Genomic DNA, 16,225 nt, shown 5'->3' on the forward strand with positions numbered 1-16,225 from the left:
AGCAGTGCTAAATTCCGAAAAGTAACTAAATAAATAAATAAATAAAAAAAAACCAACCGTTCTCGTGCCATCACCCAAGTTAAGCAACAACGTTAGTATTCGGATCGGCGACTGCCTGGGACCTCTGGCTGTCTTCATATTTTGCTTTCTTGTCGCCAGCCCTGCCAGCCGTCTCTTCACGCTACCTTTCCGATGCGACAAAGATGTTTCCACAATGACTTAAATCTGTTGTAATAAACAAAAGATACGATATTAGGGAACTCAGTTTGAAGAAGCGTGTGCCAAGGAAGATTTCCAAAGTGTCTCTGGAAATAACAAAACAGTATTAAGCGGCAGAAATGTTCCGAAATACGTCCGGGCTTATTGTTTTGTAGCAGTGTACACGTGCAAATTTGTAAACAAAAATTCTGTGTCTTCTGTCCTTGGTTTCGCACCTTTCCATGGCACGGCACAGCGCTGCTCTAGTAGCTCCGAACGGCCGCCCACGGCGTCTCGGACACGCCGGTCAGGCCCGCGCCCGTCTCGCAGATGTTTCTCGTGCTTGTGCTGTCATATGGGCCGCGACCCGAGCGGCAGCGAGCGGCAGTCGAGCAAAGTCGGGACAAGTCGGGACGGGAGGGGGGACAGGCGCGAATGCAAATGCACCGCGCAAATTACGCATAAATCTGGAAGCGCGGCGTGTGTCAGGCAGGTGAGAAAGCTTCCGTCGGTCCAGCAGGACACTGCAACACCCTGCGCAGTGCCCCCGCCGCCCGGCCGCGCGCAAGCCCTGCGCCGGATAACAGGAACAAGGCGCGTCGCCAGTGGGTGTCGGAGGCCGCACGCACCAAACGAATGACAGGCGGTGCATCGAGCAGCTGTGTTGTGCGTCTCACCTACGTTCGGCAGTCGCCTATGAGACGCCGAGGCGAGCGCGCACTCCGCGCCACCTTCGAGGTGGAAAGACGCGCTTTGCGTCAAATGTGCCACGGAAAGCGGCGATTGCGTGTGTTGGGAGAAGAGGCGAATGCTTCCTCCGTGGTGCGGCTACAGTATAAGGACGCCAACGGCCATACCATGTTGACTACACCGGTTCTCGTCCGATCACCGAAGTTAAGCAACATCGGGCGCGGTTAGTACTTGGATGGGTGACCGCCTGGGAACACCGCGTGCTGTTGGCTCGTTCTCATTTTTTCATTTTTACGTCGCTACACCTGCCAGGCCTCTTTTCATAATAACTTTCAGGTGTCGACAAAGATGCTTCCACAAGCATTTTAAAGTACTGTATTAAACGTAAGATACGAAATTACGGTAATGAACTCGGTTTGAGTAAGAATGCGCGAAGGAAGAGTGCTAGGAACTCGTTGAAAATGACAAAACACTACCAATCGACAGATGTGTTCTTGAAATGCGCCAGAGCCTACTGTTACGCAGCAGTGCTAAATTCCGAAAAGTAACTAAATAAATAAATAAATAAAAAAAAACCAACCGTTCTCGTGCCATCACCCAAGTTAAGCAACAACGTTAGTATTCGGATCGGCGACTGCCTGGGACCTCTGGCTGTCTTCATATTTTGCTTTCTTGTCGCCAGCCCTGCCAGCCGTCTCTTCACGCTACCTTTCCGATGCGACAAAGATGTTTCCACAATGACTTAAATCTGTTGTAATAAACAAAAGATACGATATTAGGGAACTCAGTTTGAAGAAGCGTGTGCCAAGGAAGATTTCCAAAGTGTCTCTGGAAATAACAAAACAGTATTAAGCGGCAGAAATGTTCCGAAATACGTCCGGGCTTATTGTTTTGTAGCAGTGTACACGTGCAAATTTGTAAACAAAAATTCTGTGTCTTCTGTCCTTGGTTTCGCACCTTTCCATGGCACGGCACAGCGCTGCTCTAGTAGCTCCGAACGGCCGCCCACGGCGTCTCGGACACGCCGGTCAGGCCCGCGCCCGTCTCGCAGATGTTTCTCGTGCTTGTGCTGTCATATGGGCCGCGACCCGAGCGGCAGTCGAGCAAAGTCGGGACAAGTCGGGACGGGAGGGGGGACAGGCGCGAATGCAAATGCACCGCGCAAATTACGCATAAATCTGGAAGCGCGGCGTGTGTCAGGCAGGTGAGAAAGCTTCCGTCGGTCCAGCAGGACACTGCAACACCCCGCGCAGTGCCCCCGCCGCCCGGCCGCGCGCAAGCCCTGCGCCGGATAACAGGAACAAGGCGCGTCGCCAGTGGGTGTCGGAGGCCGCACGCACCAAACGAATGACAGGCGGTGCATCGAGCAGCTGTGTTGTGCGTCTCACCTACGTTCGGCAGTCGCCTATGAGACGCCGAGGCGAGCGCGCACTCCGCGCCACCTTCGAGGTGGAAAGACGCGCTTTGCGTCAAATGTGCCACGGAAAGCGGCGATTGCGTGTGTTGGGAGAAGAGGCGAATGCTTCCTCCGTGGTGCGGCTACAGTATAAGGACGCCAACGGCCATACCATGTTGACTACACCGGTTCTCGTCCGATCACCGAAGTTAAGCAACATCGGGCGCGGTTAGTACTTGGATGGGTGACCGCCTGGGAACACCGCGTGCTGTTGGCTCTTTCTCATTTTTTCATTTTTACGTCGCTACACCTGCCAGGCCTCTTTTCATAATAACTTTCAGGTGTCGACAAAGATGCTTCCACAAGCATTTTAAAGTACTGTATTAAACGTAAGATACGAAATTACGGTAATGAACTCGGTTTGAGTAAGAATGCGCGAAGGAAGAGTGCTAGGAACTCGTTGAAAATGACAAAACACTACCAATCGACAGATGTGTTCTTGAAATGCGCCAGAGCCTACTGTTACGCAGCAGTGCTAAATTCCGAAAAGTAACTAAATAAATAAATAAATAAAAAAAAACCAACCGTTCTCGTGCCATCACCCAAGTTAAGCAACAACGTTAGTATTCGGATCGGCGACTGCCTGGGACCTCTGGCTGTCTTCATATTTTGCTTTCTTGTCGCCAGCCCTGCCAGCCGTCTCTTCACGCTACCTTTCCGATGCGACAAAGATGTTTCCACAATGACTTAAATCTGTTGTAATAAACAAAAGATACGATATTAGGGAACTCAGTTTGAAGAAGCGTGTGCCAAGGAAGATTTCCAAAGTGTCTCTGGAAATAACAAAACAGTATTAAGCGGCAGAAATGTTCCGAAATACGTCCGGGCTTATTGTTTTGTAGCAGTGTACACGTGCAAATTTGTAAACAAAAATTCTGTGTCTTCTGTCCTTGGTTTCGCACCTTTCCATGGCACGGCACAGCGCTGCTCTAGTAGCTCCGAACGGCCGCCCACGGCGTCTCGGACACGCCGGTCAGGCCCGCGCCCGTCTCGCAGATGTTTCTCGTGCTTGTGCTGTCATATGGGCCGCGACCCGAGCGGCAGCGAGCGGCAGTCGAGCAAAGTCGGGACAAGTCGGGACGGGACGGGGGACAGGCGCGAATGCAAATGCACCGCGCAAATTACGCATAAATCTGGAAGCGCGGCGTGTGTCAGGCAGGTGAGAAAGCTTCCGTCGGTCCAGCAGGACACTGCAACACCCCGCGCAGTGCCCCCGCCGCCCGGCCGCGCGCAAGCCCTGCGCCGGATAACAGGAACAAGGCGCGTCGCCAGTGGGTGTCGGAGGCCGCACGCACCAAACGAATGACAGGCGGTGCATCGAGCAGCTGTGTTGTGCGTCTCACCTACGTTCGGCAGTCGCCTATGAGACGCCGAGGCGAGCGCGCACTCCGCGCCACCTTCGAGGTGGAAAGACGCGCTTTGCGTCAAATGTGCCACGGAAAGCGGCGATTGCGTGTGTTGGGAGAAGAGGCGAATGCTTCCTCCGTGGTGCGGCTACAGTATAAGGACGCCAACGGCCATACCATGTTGACTACACCGGTTCTCGTCCGATCACCGAAGTTAAGCAACATCGGGCGCGGTTAGTACTTGGATGGGTGACCGCCTGGGAACACCGCGTGCTGTTGGCTCTTTCTCATTTTTTCATTTTTACGTCGCTACACCTGCCAGGCCTCTTTTCATAATAACTTTCAGGTGTCGACAAAGATGCTTCCACAAGCATTTTAAAGTACTGTATTAAACGTAAGATACGAAATTACGGTAATGAACTCGGTTTGAGTAAGAATGCGCGAAGGAAGAGTGCTAGGAACTCGTTGAAAATGACAAAACACTACCAATCGACAGATGTGTTCTTGAAATGCGCCAGAGCCTACTGTTACGCAGCAGTGCTAAATTCCGAAAAGTAACTAAATAAATAAATAAATAAAAAAAAACCAACCGTTCTCGTGCCATCACCCAAGTTAAGCAACAACGTTAGTATTCGGATCGGCGACTGCCTGGGACCTCTGGCTGTCTTCATATTTTGCTTTCTTGTCGCCAGCCCTGCCAGCCGTCTCTTCACGCTACCTTTCCGATGCGACAAAGATGTTTCCACAATGACTTAAATCTGTTGTAATAAACAAAAGATACGATATTAGGGAACTCAGTTTGAAGAAGCGTGTGCCAAGGAAGATTTCCAAAGTGTCTCTGGAAATAACAAAACAGTATTAAGCGGCAGAAATGTTCCGAAATACGTCCGGGCTTATTGTTTTGTAGCAGTGTACACGTGCAAATTTGTAAACAAAAATTCTGTGTCTTCTGTCCTTGGTTTCGCACCTTTCCATGGCACGGCACAGCGCTGCTCTAGTAGCTCCGAACGGCCGCCCACGGCGTCTCGGACACGCCGGTCAGGCCCGCGCCCGTCTCGCAGATGTTTCTCGTGCTTGTGCTGTCATATGGGCCGCGACCCGAGCGGCAGCGAGCGGCAGTCGAGCAAAGTCGGGACAAGTCGGGACGGGAGGGGGGACAGGCGCGAATGCAAATGCACCGCGCAAATTACGCATAAATCTGGAAGCGCGGCGTGTGTCAGGCAGGTGAGAAAGCTTCCGTCGGTCCAGCAGGACACTGCAACACCCCGCGCAGTGCCCCCGCCGCCCGGCCGCGCGCAAGCCCTGCGCCGGATAACAGGAACAAGGCGCGTCGCCAGTGGGTGTCGGAGGCCGCACGCACCAAACGAATGACAGGCGGTGCATCGAGCAGCTGTGTTGTGCGTCTCACCTACGTTCGGCAGTCGCCTATGAGACGCCGAGGCGAGCGCGCACTCCGCGCCACCTTCGAGGTGGAAAGACGCGCTTTGCGTCAAATGTGCCACGGAAAGCGGCGATTGCGTGTGTTGGGAGAAGAGGCGAATGCTTCCTCCGTGGTGCGGCTACAGTATAAGGACGCCAACGGCCATACCATGTTGACTACACCGGTTCTCGTCCGATCACCGAAGTTAAGCAACATCGGGCGCGGTTAGTACTTGGATGGGTGACCGCCTGGGAACACCGCGTGCTGTTGGCTCTTTCTCATTTTTTCATTTTTACGTCGCTACACCTGCCAGGCCTCTTTTCATAATAACTTTCAGGTGTCGACAAAGATGCTTCCACAAGCATTTTAAAGTACTGTATTAAACGTAAGATACGAAATTACGGTAATGAACTCGGTTTGAGTAAGAATGCGCGAAGGAAGAGTGCTAGGAACTCGTTGAAAATGACAAAACACTACCAATCGACAGATGTGTTCTTGAAATGCGCCAGAGCCTACTGTTACACAGCAGTGCTAAATTCCGAAAAGTAACTAAATAAATAAATAAATAAAAAAAAACCAACCGTTCTCGTGCCATCACCCAAGTTAAGCAACAACGTTAGTATTCGGATCGGCGACTGCCTGGGACCTCTGGCTGTCTTCATATTTTGCTTTCTTGTCGCCAGCCCTGCCAGCCGTCTCTTCACGCTACCTTTCCGATGCGACAAAGATGTTTCCACAATGACTTAAATCTGTTGTAATAAACAAAAGATACGATATTAGGGAACTCAGTTTGAAGAAGCGTGTGCCAAGGAAGATTTCCAAAGTGTCTCTGGAAATAACAAAACAGTATTAAGCGGCAGAAATGTTCCGAAATACGTCCGGGCTTATTGTTTTGTAGCAGTGTACACGTGCAAATTTGTAAACAAAAATTCTGTGTCTTCTGTCCTTGGTTTCGCACCTTTCCATGGCACGGCACAGCGCTGCTCTAGTAGCTCCGAACGGCCGCCCACGGCGTCTCGGACACGCCGGTCAGGCCCGCGCCCGTCTCGCAGATGTTTCTCGTGCTTGTGCTGTCATATGGGCCGCGACCCGAGCGGCAGCGAGCGGCAGTCGAGCAAAGTCGGGACAAGTCGGGACGGGAGGGGGGACAGGCGCGAATGCAAATGCACCGCGCAAATTACGCATAAATCTGGAAGCGCGGCGTGTGTCAGGCAGGTGAGAAAGCTTCCGTCGGTCCAGCAGGACACTGCAACACCCCGCGCAGTGCCCCCGCCGCCCGGCCGCGCGCAAGCCCTGCGCCGGATAACAGGAACAAGGCGCGTCGCCAGTGGGTGTCGGAGGCCGCACGCACCAAACGAATGACAGGCGGTGCATCGAGCAGCTGTGTTGTGCGTCTCACCTACGTTCGGCAGTCGCCTATGAGACGCCGAGGCGAGCGCGCACTCCGCGCCACCTTCGAGGTGGAAAGACGCGCTTTGCGTCAAATGTGCCACGGAAAGCGGCGATTGCGTGTGTTGGGAGAAGAGGCGAATGCTTCCTCCGTGGTGCGGCTACAGTATAAGGACGCCAACGGCCATACCATGTTGACTACACCGGTTCTCGTCCGATCACCGAAGTTAAGCAACATCGGGCGCGGTTAGTACTTGGATGGGTGACCGCCTGGGAACACCGCGTGCTGTTGGCTCTTTCTCATTTTTTCATTTTTACGTCGCTACACCTGCCAGGCCTCTTTTCATAATAACTTTCAGGTGTCGACAAAGATGCTTCCACAAGCATTTTAAAGTACTGTATTAAACGTAAGATACGAAATTACGGTAATGAACTCGGTTTGAGTAAGAATGCGCGAAGGAAGAGTGCTAGGAACTCGTTGAAAATGACAAAACACTACCAATCGACAGATGTGTTCTTGAAATGCGCCAGAGCCTACTGTTACACAGCAGTGCTAAATTCCGAAAAGTAACTAAATAAATAAATAAATAAAAAAAAACCAACCGTTCTCGTGCCATCACCCAAGTTAAGCAACAACGTTAGTATTCGGATCGGCGACTGCCTGGGACCTCTGGCTGTCTTCATATTTTGCTTTCTTGTCGCCAGCCCTGCCAGCCGTCTCTTCACGCTACCTTTCCGATGCGACAAAGATGTTTCCACAATGACTTAAATCTGTTGTAATAAACAAAAGATACGATATTAGGGAACTCAGTTTGAAGAAGCGTGTGCCAAGGAAGATTTCCAAAGTGTCTCTGGAAATAACAAAACAGTATTAAGCGGCAGAAATGTTCCGAAATACGTCCGGGCTTATTGTTTTGTAGCAGTGTACACGTGCAAATTTGTAAACAAAAATTCTGTGTCTTCTGTCCTTGGTTTCGCACCTTTCCATGGCACGGCACAGCGCTGCTCTAGTAGCTCCGAACGGCCGCCCACGGCGTCTCGGACACGCCGGTCAGGCCCGCGCCCGTCTCGCAGATGTTTCTCGTGCTTGTGCTGTCATATGGGCCGCGACCCGAGCGGCAGCGAGCGGCAGTCGAGCAAAGTCGGGACAAGTCGGGACGGGAGGGGGGACAGGCGCGAATGCAAATGCACCGCGCAAATTACGCATAAATCTGGAAGCGCGGCGTGTGTCAGGCAGGTGAGAAAGCTTCCGTCGGTCCAGCAGGACACTGCAACACCCTGCGCAGTGCCCCCGCCGCCCGGCCGCGCGCAAGCCCTGCGCCGGATAACAGGAACAAGGCGCGTCGCCAGTGGGTGTCGGAGGCCGCACGCACCAAACGAATGACAGGCGGTGCATCGAGCAGCTGTGTTGTGCGTCTCACCTACGTTCGGCAGTCGCCTATGAGACGCCGAGGCGAGCGCGCACTCCGCGCCACCTTCGAGGTGGAAAGACGCGCTTTGCGTCAAATGTGCCACGGAAAGCGGCGATTGCGTGTGTTGGGAGAAGAGGCGAATGCTTCCTCCGTGGTGCGGCTACAGTATAAGGACGCCAACGGCCATACCATGTTGACTACACCGGTTCTCGTCCGATCACCGAAGTTAAGCAACATCGGGCGCGGTTAGTACTTGGATGGGTGACCGCCTGGGAACACCGCGTGCTGTTGGCTCGTTCTCATTTTTTCATTTTTACGTCGCTACACCTGCCAGGCCTCTTTTCATAATAACTTTCAGGTGTCGACAAAGATGCTTCCACAAGCATTTTAAAGTACTGTATTAAACGTAAGATACGAAATTACGGTAATGAACTCGGTTTGAGTAAGAATGCGCGAAGGAAGAGTGCTAGGAACTCGTTGAAAATGACAAAACACTACCAATCGACAGATGTGTTCTTGAAATGCGCCAGAGCCTACTGTTACGCAGCAGTGCTAAATTCCGAAAAGTAACTAAATAAATAAATAAATAAAAAAAAACCAACCGTTCTCGTGCCATCACCCAAGTTAAGCAACAACGTTAGTATTCGGATCGGCGACTGCCTGGGACCTCTGGCTGTCTTCATATTTTGCTTTCTTGTCGCCAGCCCTGCCAGCCGTCTCTTCACGCTACCTTTCCGATGCGACAAAGATGTTTCCACAATGACTTAAATCTGTTGTAATAAACAAAAGATACGATATTAGGGAACTCAGTTTGAAGAAGCGTGTGCCAAGGAAGATTTCCAAAGTGTCTCTGGAAATAACAAAACAGTATTAAGCGGCAGAAATGTTCCGAAATACGTCCGGGCTTATTGTTTTGTAGCAGTGTACACGTGCAAATTTGTAAACAAAAATTCTGTGTCTTCTGTCCTTGGTTTCGCACCTTTCCATGGCACGGCACAGCGCTGCTCTAGTAGCTCCGAACGGCCGCCCACGGCGTCTCGGACACGCCGGTCAGGCCCGCGCCCGTCTCGCAGATGTTTCTCGTGCTTGTGCTGTCATATGGGCCGCGACCCGAGCGGCAGCGAGCGGCAGTCGAGCAAAGTCGGGACAAGTCGGGACGGGAGGGGGGACAGGCGCGAATGCAAATGCACCGCGCAAATTACGCATAAATCTGGAAGCGCGGCGTGTGTCAGGCAGGTGAGAAAGCTTCCGTCGGTCCAGCAGGACACTGCAACACCCCGCGCAGTGCCCCCGCCGCCCGGCCGCGCGCAAGCCCTGCGCCGGATAACAGGAACAAGGCGCGTCGCCAGTGGGTGTCGGAGGCCGCACGCACCAAACGAATGACAGGCGGTGCATCGAGCAGCTGTGTTGTGCGTCTCACCTACGTTCGGCAGTCGCCTATGAGACGCCGAGGCGAGCGCGCACTCCGCGCCACCTTCGAGGTGGAAAGACGCGCTTTGCGTCAAATGTGCCACGGAAAGCGGCGATTGCGTGTGTTGGGAGAAGAGGCGAATGCTTCCTCCGTGGTGCGGCTACAGTATAAGGACGCCAACGGCCATACCATGTTGACTACACCGGTTCTCGTCCGATCACCGAAGTTAAGCAACATCGGGCGCGGTTAGTACTTGGATGGGTGACCGCCTGGGAACACCGCGTGCTGTTGGCTCTTTCTCATTTTTTCATTTTTACGTCGCTACACCTGCCAGGCCTCTTTTCATAATAACTTTCAGGTGTCGACAAAGATGCTTCCACAAGCATTTTAAAGTACTGTATTAAACGTAAGATACGAAATTACGGTAATGAACTCGGTTTGAGTAAGAATGCGCGAAGGAAGAGTGCTAGGAACTCGTTGAAAATGACAAAACACTACCAATCGACAGATGTGTTCTTGAAATGCGCCAGAGCCTACTGTTACGCAGCAGTGCTAAATTCCGAAAAGTAACTAAATAAATAAATAAATAAATAAAAACCAACCGTTCTCGTGCCATCACCCAAGTTAAGCAACAACGTTAGTATTCGGATCGGCGACTGCCTGGGACCTCTGGCTGTCTTCATATTTTGCTTTCTTGTCGCCAGCCCTGCCAGCCGTCTCTTCACGCTACCTTTCCGATGCGACAAAGATGTTTCCACAATGACTTAAATCTGTTGTAATAAACAAAAGATACGATATTAGGGAACTCAGTTTGAAGAAGCGTGTGCCAAGGAAGATTTCCAAAGTGTCTCTGGAAATAACAAAACAGTATTAAGCGGCAGAAATGTTCCGAAATACGTCCGGGCTTATTGTTTTGTAGCAGTGTACACGTGCAAATTTGTAAACAAAAATTCTGTGTCTTCTGTCCTTGGTTTCGCACCTTTCCATGGCACGGCACAGCGCTGCTCTAGTAGCTCCGAACGGCCGCCCACGGCGTCTCGGACACGCCGGTCAGGCCCGCGCCCGTCTCGCAGATGTTTCTCGTGCTTGTGCTGTCATATGGGCCGCGACCCGAGCGGCAGTCGAGCAAAGTCGGGACAAGTCGGGACGGGAGGGGGGACAGGCGCGAATGCAAATGCACCGCGCAAATTACGCATAAATCTGGAAGCGCGGCGTGTGTCAGGCAGGTGAGAAAGCTTCCGTCGGTCCAGCAGGACACTGCAACACCCCGCGCAGTGCCCCCGCCGCCCGGCCGCGCGCAAGCCCTGCGCCGGATAACAGGAACAAGGCGCGTCGCCAGTGGGTGTCGGAGGCCGCACGCACCAAACGAATGACAGGCGGTGCATCGAGCAGCTGTGTTGTGCGTCTCACCTACGTTCGGCAGTCGCCTATGAGACGCCGAGGCGAGCGCGCACTCCGCGCCACCTTCGAGGTGGAAAGACGCGCTTTGCGTCAAATGTGCCACGGAAAGCGGCGATTGCGTGTGTTGGGAGAAGAGGCGAATGCTTCCTCCGTGGTGCGGCTACAGTATAAGGACGCCAACGGCCATACCATGTTGACTACACCGGTTCTCGTCCGATCACCGAAGTTAAGCAACATCGGGCGCGGTTAGTACTTGGATGGGTGACCGCCTGGGAACACCGCGTGCTGTTGGCTCTTTCTCATTTTTTCATTTTTACGTCGCTACACCTGCCAGGCCTCTTTTCATAATAACTTTCAGGTGTCGACAAAGATGCTTCCACAAGCATTTTAAAGTACTGTATTAAACGTAAGATACGAAATTACGGTAATGAACTCGGTTTGAGTAAGAATGCGCGAAGGAAGAGTGCTAGGAACTCGTTGAAAATGACAAAACACTACCAATCGACAGATGTGTTCTTGAAATGCGCCAGAGCCTACTGTTACGCAGCAGTGCTAAATTCCGAAAAGTAACTAAATAAATAAATAAATAAAAAAAAACCAACCGTTCTCGTGCCATCACCCAAGTTAAGCAACAACGTTAGTATTCGGATCGGCGACTGCCTGGGACCTCTGGCTGTCTTCATATTTTGCTTTCTTGTCGCCAGCCCTGCCAGCCGTCTCTTCACGCTACCTTTCCGATGCGACAAAGATGTTTCCACAATGACTTAAATCTGTTGTAATAAACAAAAGATACGATATTAGGGAACTCAGTTTGAAGAAGCGTGTGCCAAGGAAGATTTCCAAAGTGTCTCTGGAAATAACAAAACAGTATTAAGCGGCAGAAATGTTCCGAAATACGTCCGGGCTTATTGTTTTGTAGCAGTGTACACGTGCAAATTTGTAAACAAAAATTCTGTGTCTTCTGTCCTTGGTTTCGCACCTTTCCATGGCACGGCACAGCGCTGCTCTAGTAGCTCCGAACGGCCGCCCACGGCGTCTCGGACACGCCGGTCAGGCCCGCGCCCGTCTCGCAGATGTTTCTCGTGCTTGTGCTGTCATATGGGCCGCGACCCGAGCGGCAGCGAGCGGCAGTCGAGCAAAGTCGGGACAAGTCGGGACGGGAGGGGGGACAGGCGCGAATGCAAATGCACCGCGCAAATTACGCATAAATCTGGAAGCGCGGCGTGTGTCAGGCAGGTGAGAAAGCTTCCGTCGGTCCAGCAGGACACTGCAACACCCTGCGCAGTGCCCCCGCCGCCCGGCCGCGCGCAAGCCCTGCGCCGGATAACAGGAACAAGGCGCGTCGCCAGTGGGTGTCGGAGGCCGCACGCACCAAACGAATGACAGGCGGTGCATCGAGCAGCTGTGTTGTGCGTCTCACCTACGTTCGGCAGTCGCCTATGAGACGCCGAGGCGAGCGCGCACTCCGCGCCACCTTCGAGGTGGAAAGACGCGCTTTGCGTCAAATGTGCCACGGAAAGCGGCGATTGCGTGTGTTGGGAGAAGAGGCGAATGCTTCCTCCGTGGTGCGGCTACAGTATAAGGACGCCAACGGCCATACCATGTTGACTACACCGGTTCTCGTCCGATCACCGAAGTTAAGCAACATCGGGCGCGGTTAGTACTTGGATGGGTGACCGCCTGGGAACACCGCGTGCTGTTGGCTCTTTCTCATTTTTTCATTTTTACGTCGCTACACCTGCCAGGCCTCTTTTCATAATAACTTTCAGGTGTCGACAAAGATGCTTCCACAAGCATTTTAAAGTACTGTATTAAACGTAAGATACGAAATTACGGTAATGAACTCGGTTTGAGTAAGAATGCGCGAAGGAAGAGTGCTAGGAACTCGTTGAAAATGACAAAACACTACCAATCGACAGATGTGTTCTTGAAATGCGCCAGAGCCTACTGTTACGCAGCAGTGCTAAATTCCGAAAAGTAACTAAATAAATAAATAAATAAATAAAAACCAACCGTTCTCGTGCCATCACCCAAGTTAAGCAACAACGTTAGTATTCGGATCGGCGACTGCCTGGGACCTCTGGCTGTCTTCATATTTTGCTTTCTTGTCGCCAGCCCTGCCAGCCGTCTCTTCACGCTACCTTTCCGATGCGACAAAGATGTTTCCACAATGACTTAAATCTGTTGTAATAAACAAAAGATACGATATTAGGGAACTCAGTTTGAAGAAGCGTGTGCCAAGGAAGATTTCCAAAGTGTCTCTGGAAATAACAAAACAGTATTAAGCGGCAGAAATGTTCCGAAATACGTCCGGGCTTATTGTTTTGTAGCAGTGTACACGTGCAAATTTGTAAACAAAAATTCTGTGTCTTCTGTCCTTGGTTTCGCACCTTTCCATGGCACGGCACAGCGCTGCTCTAGTAGCTCCGAACGGCCGCCCACGGCGTCTCGGACACGCCGGTCAGGCCCGCGCCCGTCTCGCAGATGTTTCTCGTGCTTGTGCTGTCATATGGGCCGCGACCCGAGCGGCAGTCGAGCAAAGTCGGGACAAGTCGGGACGGGAGGGGGGACAGGCGCGAATGCAAATGCACCGCGCAAATTACGCATAAATCTGGAAGCGCGGCGTGTGTCAGGCAGGTGAGAAAGCTTCCGTCGGTCCAGCAGGACACTGCAACACCCCGCGCAGTGCCCCCGCCGCCCGGCCGCGCGCAAGCCCTGCGCCGGATAACAGGAACAAGGCGCGTCGCCAGTGGGTGTCGGAGGCCGCACGCACCAAACGAATGACAGGCGGTGCATCGAGCAGCTGTGTTGTGCGTCTCACCTACGTTCGGCAGTCGCCTATGAGACGCCGAGGCGAGCGCGCACTCCGCGCCACCTTCGAGGTGGAAAGACGCGCTTTGCGTCAAATGTGCCACGGAAAGCGGCGATTGCGTGTGTTGGGAGAAGAGGCGAATGCTTCCTCCGTGGTGCGGCTACAGTATAAGGACGCCAACGGCCATACCATGTTGACTACACCGGTTCTCGTCCGATCACCGAAGTTAAGCAACATCGGGCGCGGTTAGTACTTGGATGGGTGACCGCCTGGGAACACCGCGTGCTGTTGGCTCTTTCTCATTTTTTCATTTTTACGTCGCTACACCTGCCAGGCCTCTTTTCATAATAACTTTCAGGTGTCGACAAAGATGCTTCCACAAGCATTTTAAAGTACTGTATTAAACGTAAGATACGAAATTACGGTAATGAACTCGGTTTGAGTAAGAATGCGCGAAGGAAGAGTGCTAGGAACTCGTTGAAAATGACAAAACACTACCAATCGACAGATGTGTTCTTGAAATGCGCCAGAGCCTACTGTTACGCAGCAGTGCTAAATTCCGAAAAGTAACTAAATAAATAAATAAATAAAAAAAAACCAACCGTTCTCGTGCCATCACCCAAGTTAAGCAACAACGTTAGTATTCGGATCGGCGACTGCCTGGGACCTCTGGCTGTCTTCATATTTTGCTTTCTTGTCGCCAGCCCTGCCAGCCGTCTCTTCACGCTACCTTTCCGATGCGACAAAGATGTTTCCACAATGACTTAAATCTGTTGTAATAAACAAAAGATACGATATTAGGGAACTCAGTTTGAAGAAGCGTGTGCCAAGGAAGATTTCCAAAGTGTCTCTGGAAATAACAAAACAGTATTAAGCGGCAGAAATGTTCCGAAATACGTCCGGGCTTATTGTTTTGTAGCAGTGTACACGTGCAAATTTGTAAACAAAAATTCTGTGTCTTCTGTCCTTGGTTTCGCACCTTTCCATGGCACGGCACAGCGCTGCTCTAGTAGCTCCGAACGGCCGCCCACGGCGTCTCGGACACGCCGGTCAGGCCCGCGCCCGTCTCGCAGATGTTTCTCGTGCTTGTGCTGTCATATGGGCCGCGACCCGAGCGGCAGCGAGCGGCAGTCGAGCAAAGTCGGGACAAGTCGGGACGGGAGGGGGGACAGGCGCGAATGCAAATGCACCGCGCAAATTACGCATAAATCTGGAAGCGCGGCGTGTGTCAGGCAGGTGAGAAAGCTTCCGTCGGTCCAGCAGGACACTGCAACACCCTGCGCAGTGCCCCCGCCGCCCGGCCGCGCGCAAGCCCTGCGCCGGATAACAGGAACAAGGCGCGTCGCCAGTGGGTGTCGGAGGCCGCACGCACCAAACGAATGACAGGCGGTGCATCGAGCAGCTGTGTTGTGCGTCTCACCTACGTTCGGCAGTCGCCTATGAGACGCCGAGGCGAGCGCGCACTCCGCGCCACCTTCGAGGTGGAAAGACGCGCTTTGCGTCAAATGTGCCACGGAAAGCGGCGATTGCGTGTGTTGGGAGAAGAGGCGAATGCTTCCTCCGTGGTGCGGCTACAGTATAAGGACGCCAACGGCCATACCATGTTGACTACACCGGTTCTCGTCCGATCACCGAAGTTAAGCAACATCGGGCGCGGTTAGTACTTGGATGGGTGACCGCCTGGGAACACCGCGTGCTGTTGGCTCTTTCTCATTTTTTCATTTTTACGTCGCTACACCTGCCAGGCCTCTTTTCATAATAACTTTCAGGTGTCGACAAAGATGCTTCCACAAGCATTTTAAAGTACTGTATTAAACGTAAGATACGAAATTACGGTAATGAACTCGGTTTGAGTAAGAATGCGCGAAGGAAGAGTGCTAGGAACTCGTTGAAAATGACAAAACACTACCAATCGACAGATGTGTTCTTGAAATGCGCCAGAGCCTACTGTTACGCAGCAGTGCTAAATTCCGAAAAGTAACTAAATAAATAAATAAATAAATAAAAACCAACCGTTCTCGTGCCATCACCCAAGTTAAGCAACAACGTTAGTATTCGGATCGGCGACTGCCTGGGACCTCTGGCTGTCTTCATATTTTGCTTTCTTGTCGCCAGCCCTGCCAGCCGTCTCTTCACGCTACCTTTCCGATGCGACAAAGATGTTTCCACAATGACTTAAATCTGTTGTAATAAACAAAAGATACGATATTAGGGAACTCAGTTTGAAGAAGCGTGTGCCAAGGAAGATTTCCAAAGTGTCTCTGGAAATAACAAAACAGTATTAAGCGGCAGAAATGTTCCGAAATACGTCCGGGCTTATTGTTTTGTAGCAGTGTACACGTGCAAATTTGTAAACAAAAATTCTGTGTCTTCTGTCCTTGGTTTCGCACCTTTCCATGGCACGGCACAGCGCTGCTCTAGTAGCTCCGAACGGCCGCCCACGGCGTCTCGGACACGCCGGTCAGGCCCGCGCCCGTCTCGCAGATGTTTCTCGTGCTTGTGCTGTCATATGGGCCGCGACCCGAGCGGCAGTCGAGCAAAGTCGGGACAAGTCGGGACGGGAGGGGGGACAGGCGCGAATGCAAATGCACCGCGCAAATTACGCATAAATCTGGAAGCGCGGCGTGTGTCAGGCAGGTGAGAAAGCTTCCGTCGGTCCAGCAGGACACTGCAACACCCCGCGCAGTGCC

At 52.3% G+C, this 16,225-nt stretch overlaps 11 non-coding genes across 11 annotated transcripts; all 11 read left to right on the forward strand.

The window, feature by feature from the left end:
- Positions 1-1,041: 1,041 nt before the first annotated feature.
- On the forward strand, positions 1,042-1,160 carry LOC126102894 (5S ribosomal RNA). The gene has a single exon (XR_007523152.1). It is a non-coding gene; the product is annotated as a 5S ribosomal RNA (ribosomal RNA).
- A 1,282-nt stretch (positions 1,161-2,442) lies between these two features.
- Positions 2,443-2,561, forward strand: LOC126102896 (5S ribosomal RNA). Its single transcript, XR_007523153.1, has one exon. It is a non-coding gene; the product is annotated as a 5S ribosomal RNA (ribosomal RNA).
- A 1,292-nt stretch (positions 2,562-3,853) lies between these two features.
- On the forward strand, positions 3,854-3,972 carry LOC126102897 (5S ribosomal RNA). Its single transcript, XR_007523154.1, has one exon. It is a non-coding gene; the product is annotated as a 5S ribosomal RNA (ribosomal RNA).
- A 1,292-nt stretch (positions 3,973-5,264) lies between these two features.
- On the forward strand, positions 5,265-5,383 carry LOC126102898 (5S ribosomal RNA). The gene has a single exon (XR_007523155.1). It is a non-coding gene; the product is annotated as a 5S ribosomal RNA (ribosomal RNA).
- Positions 5,384-6,675: 1,292 nt separating this feature from the next.
- On the forward strand, positions 6,676-6,794 carry LOC126102899 (5S ribosomal RNA). Its single transcript, XR_007523156.1, has one exon. It is a non-coding gene; the product is annotated as a 5S ribosomal RNA (ribosomal RNA).
- A 1,292-nt stretch (positions 6,795-8,086) lies between these two features.
- LOC126102901 (5S ribosomal RNA) lies at positions 8,087-8,205 on the forward strand. Its single transcript, XR_007523158.1, has one exon. It is a non-coding gene; the product is annotated as a 5S ribosomal RNA (ribosomal RNA).
- Positions 8,206-9,497: 1,292 nt separating this feature from the next.
- LOC126102902 (5S ribosomal RNA) lies at positions 9,498-9,616 on the forward strand. Its single transcript, XR_007523159.1, has one exon. It is a non-coding gene; the product is annotated as a 5S ribosomal RNA (ribosomal RNA).
- A 1,282-nt stretch (positions 9,617-10,898) lies between these two features.
- LOC126102903 (5S ribosomal RNA) lies at positions 10,899-11,017 on the forward strand. The gene has a single exon (XR_007523160.1). It is a non-coding gene; the product is annotated as a 5S ribosomal RNA (ribosomal RNA).
- Positions 11,018-12,309: 1,292 nt separating this feature from the next.
- On the forward strand, positions 12,310-12,428 carry LOC126102904 (5S ribosomal RNA). The gene has a single exon (XR_007523161.1). It is a non-coding gene; the product is annotated as a 5S ribosomal RNA (ribosomal RNA).
- A 1,282-nt stretch (positions 12,429-13,710) lies between these two features.
- Positions 13,711-13,829, forward strand: LOC126102905 (5S ribosomal RNA). The gene has a single exon (XR_007523162.1). It is a non-coding gene; the product is annotated as a 5S ribosomal RNA (ribosomal RNA).
- Positions 13,830-15,121: 1,292 nt separating this feature from the next.
- On the forward strand, positions 15,122-15,240 carry LOC126102907 (5S ribosomal RNA). Its single transcript, XR_007523163.1, has one exon. It is a non-coding gene; the product is annotated as a 5S ribosomal RNA (ribosomal RNA).
- The last annotated feature ends 985 nt before the right edge of the window (positions 15,241-16,225 follow it).

The sequence above is a fragment of the Schistocerca cancellata genome, chromosome 9 (assembly GCF_023864275.1).
Source record: "Schistocerca cancellata isolate TAMUIC-IGC-003103 chromosome 9, iqSchCanc2.1, whole genome shotgun sequence".
Lineage (NCBI taxonomy): Eukaryota > Metazoa > Arthropoda > Insecta > Orthoptera > Acrididae > Schistocerca > Schistocerca cancellata.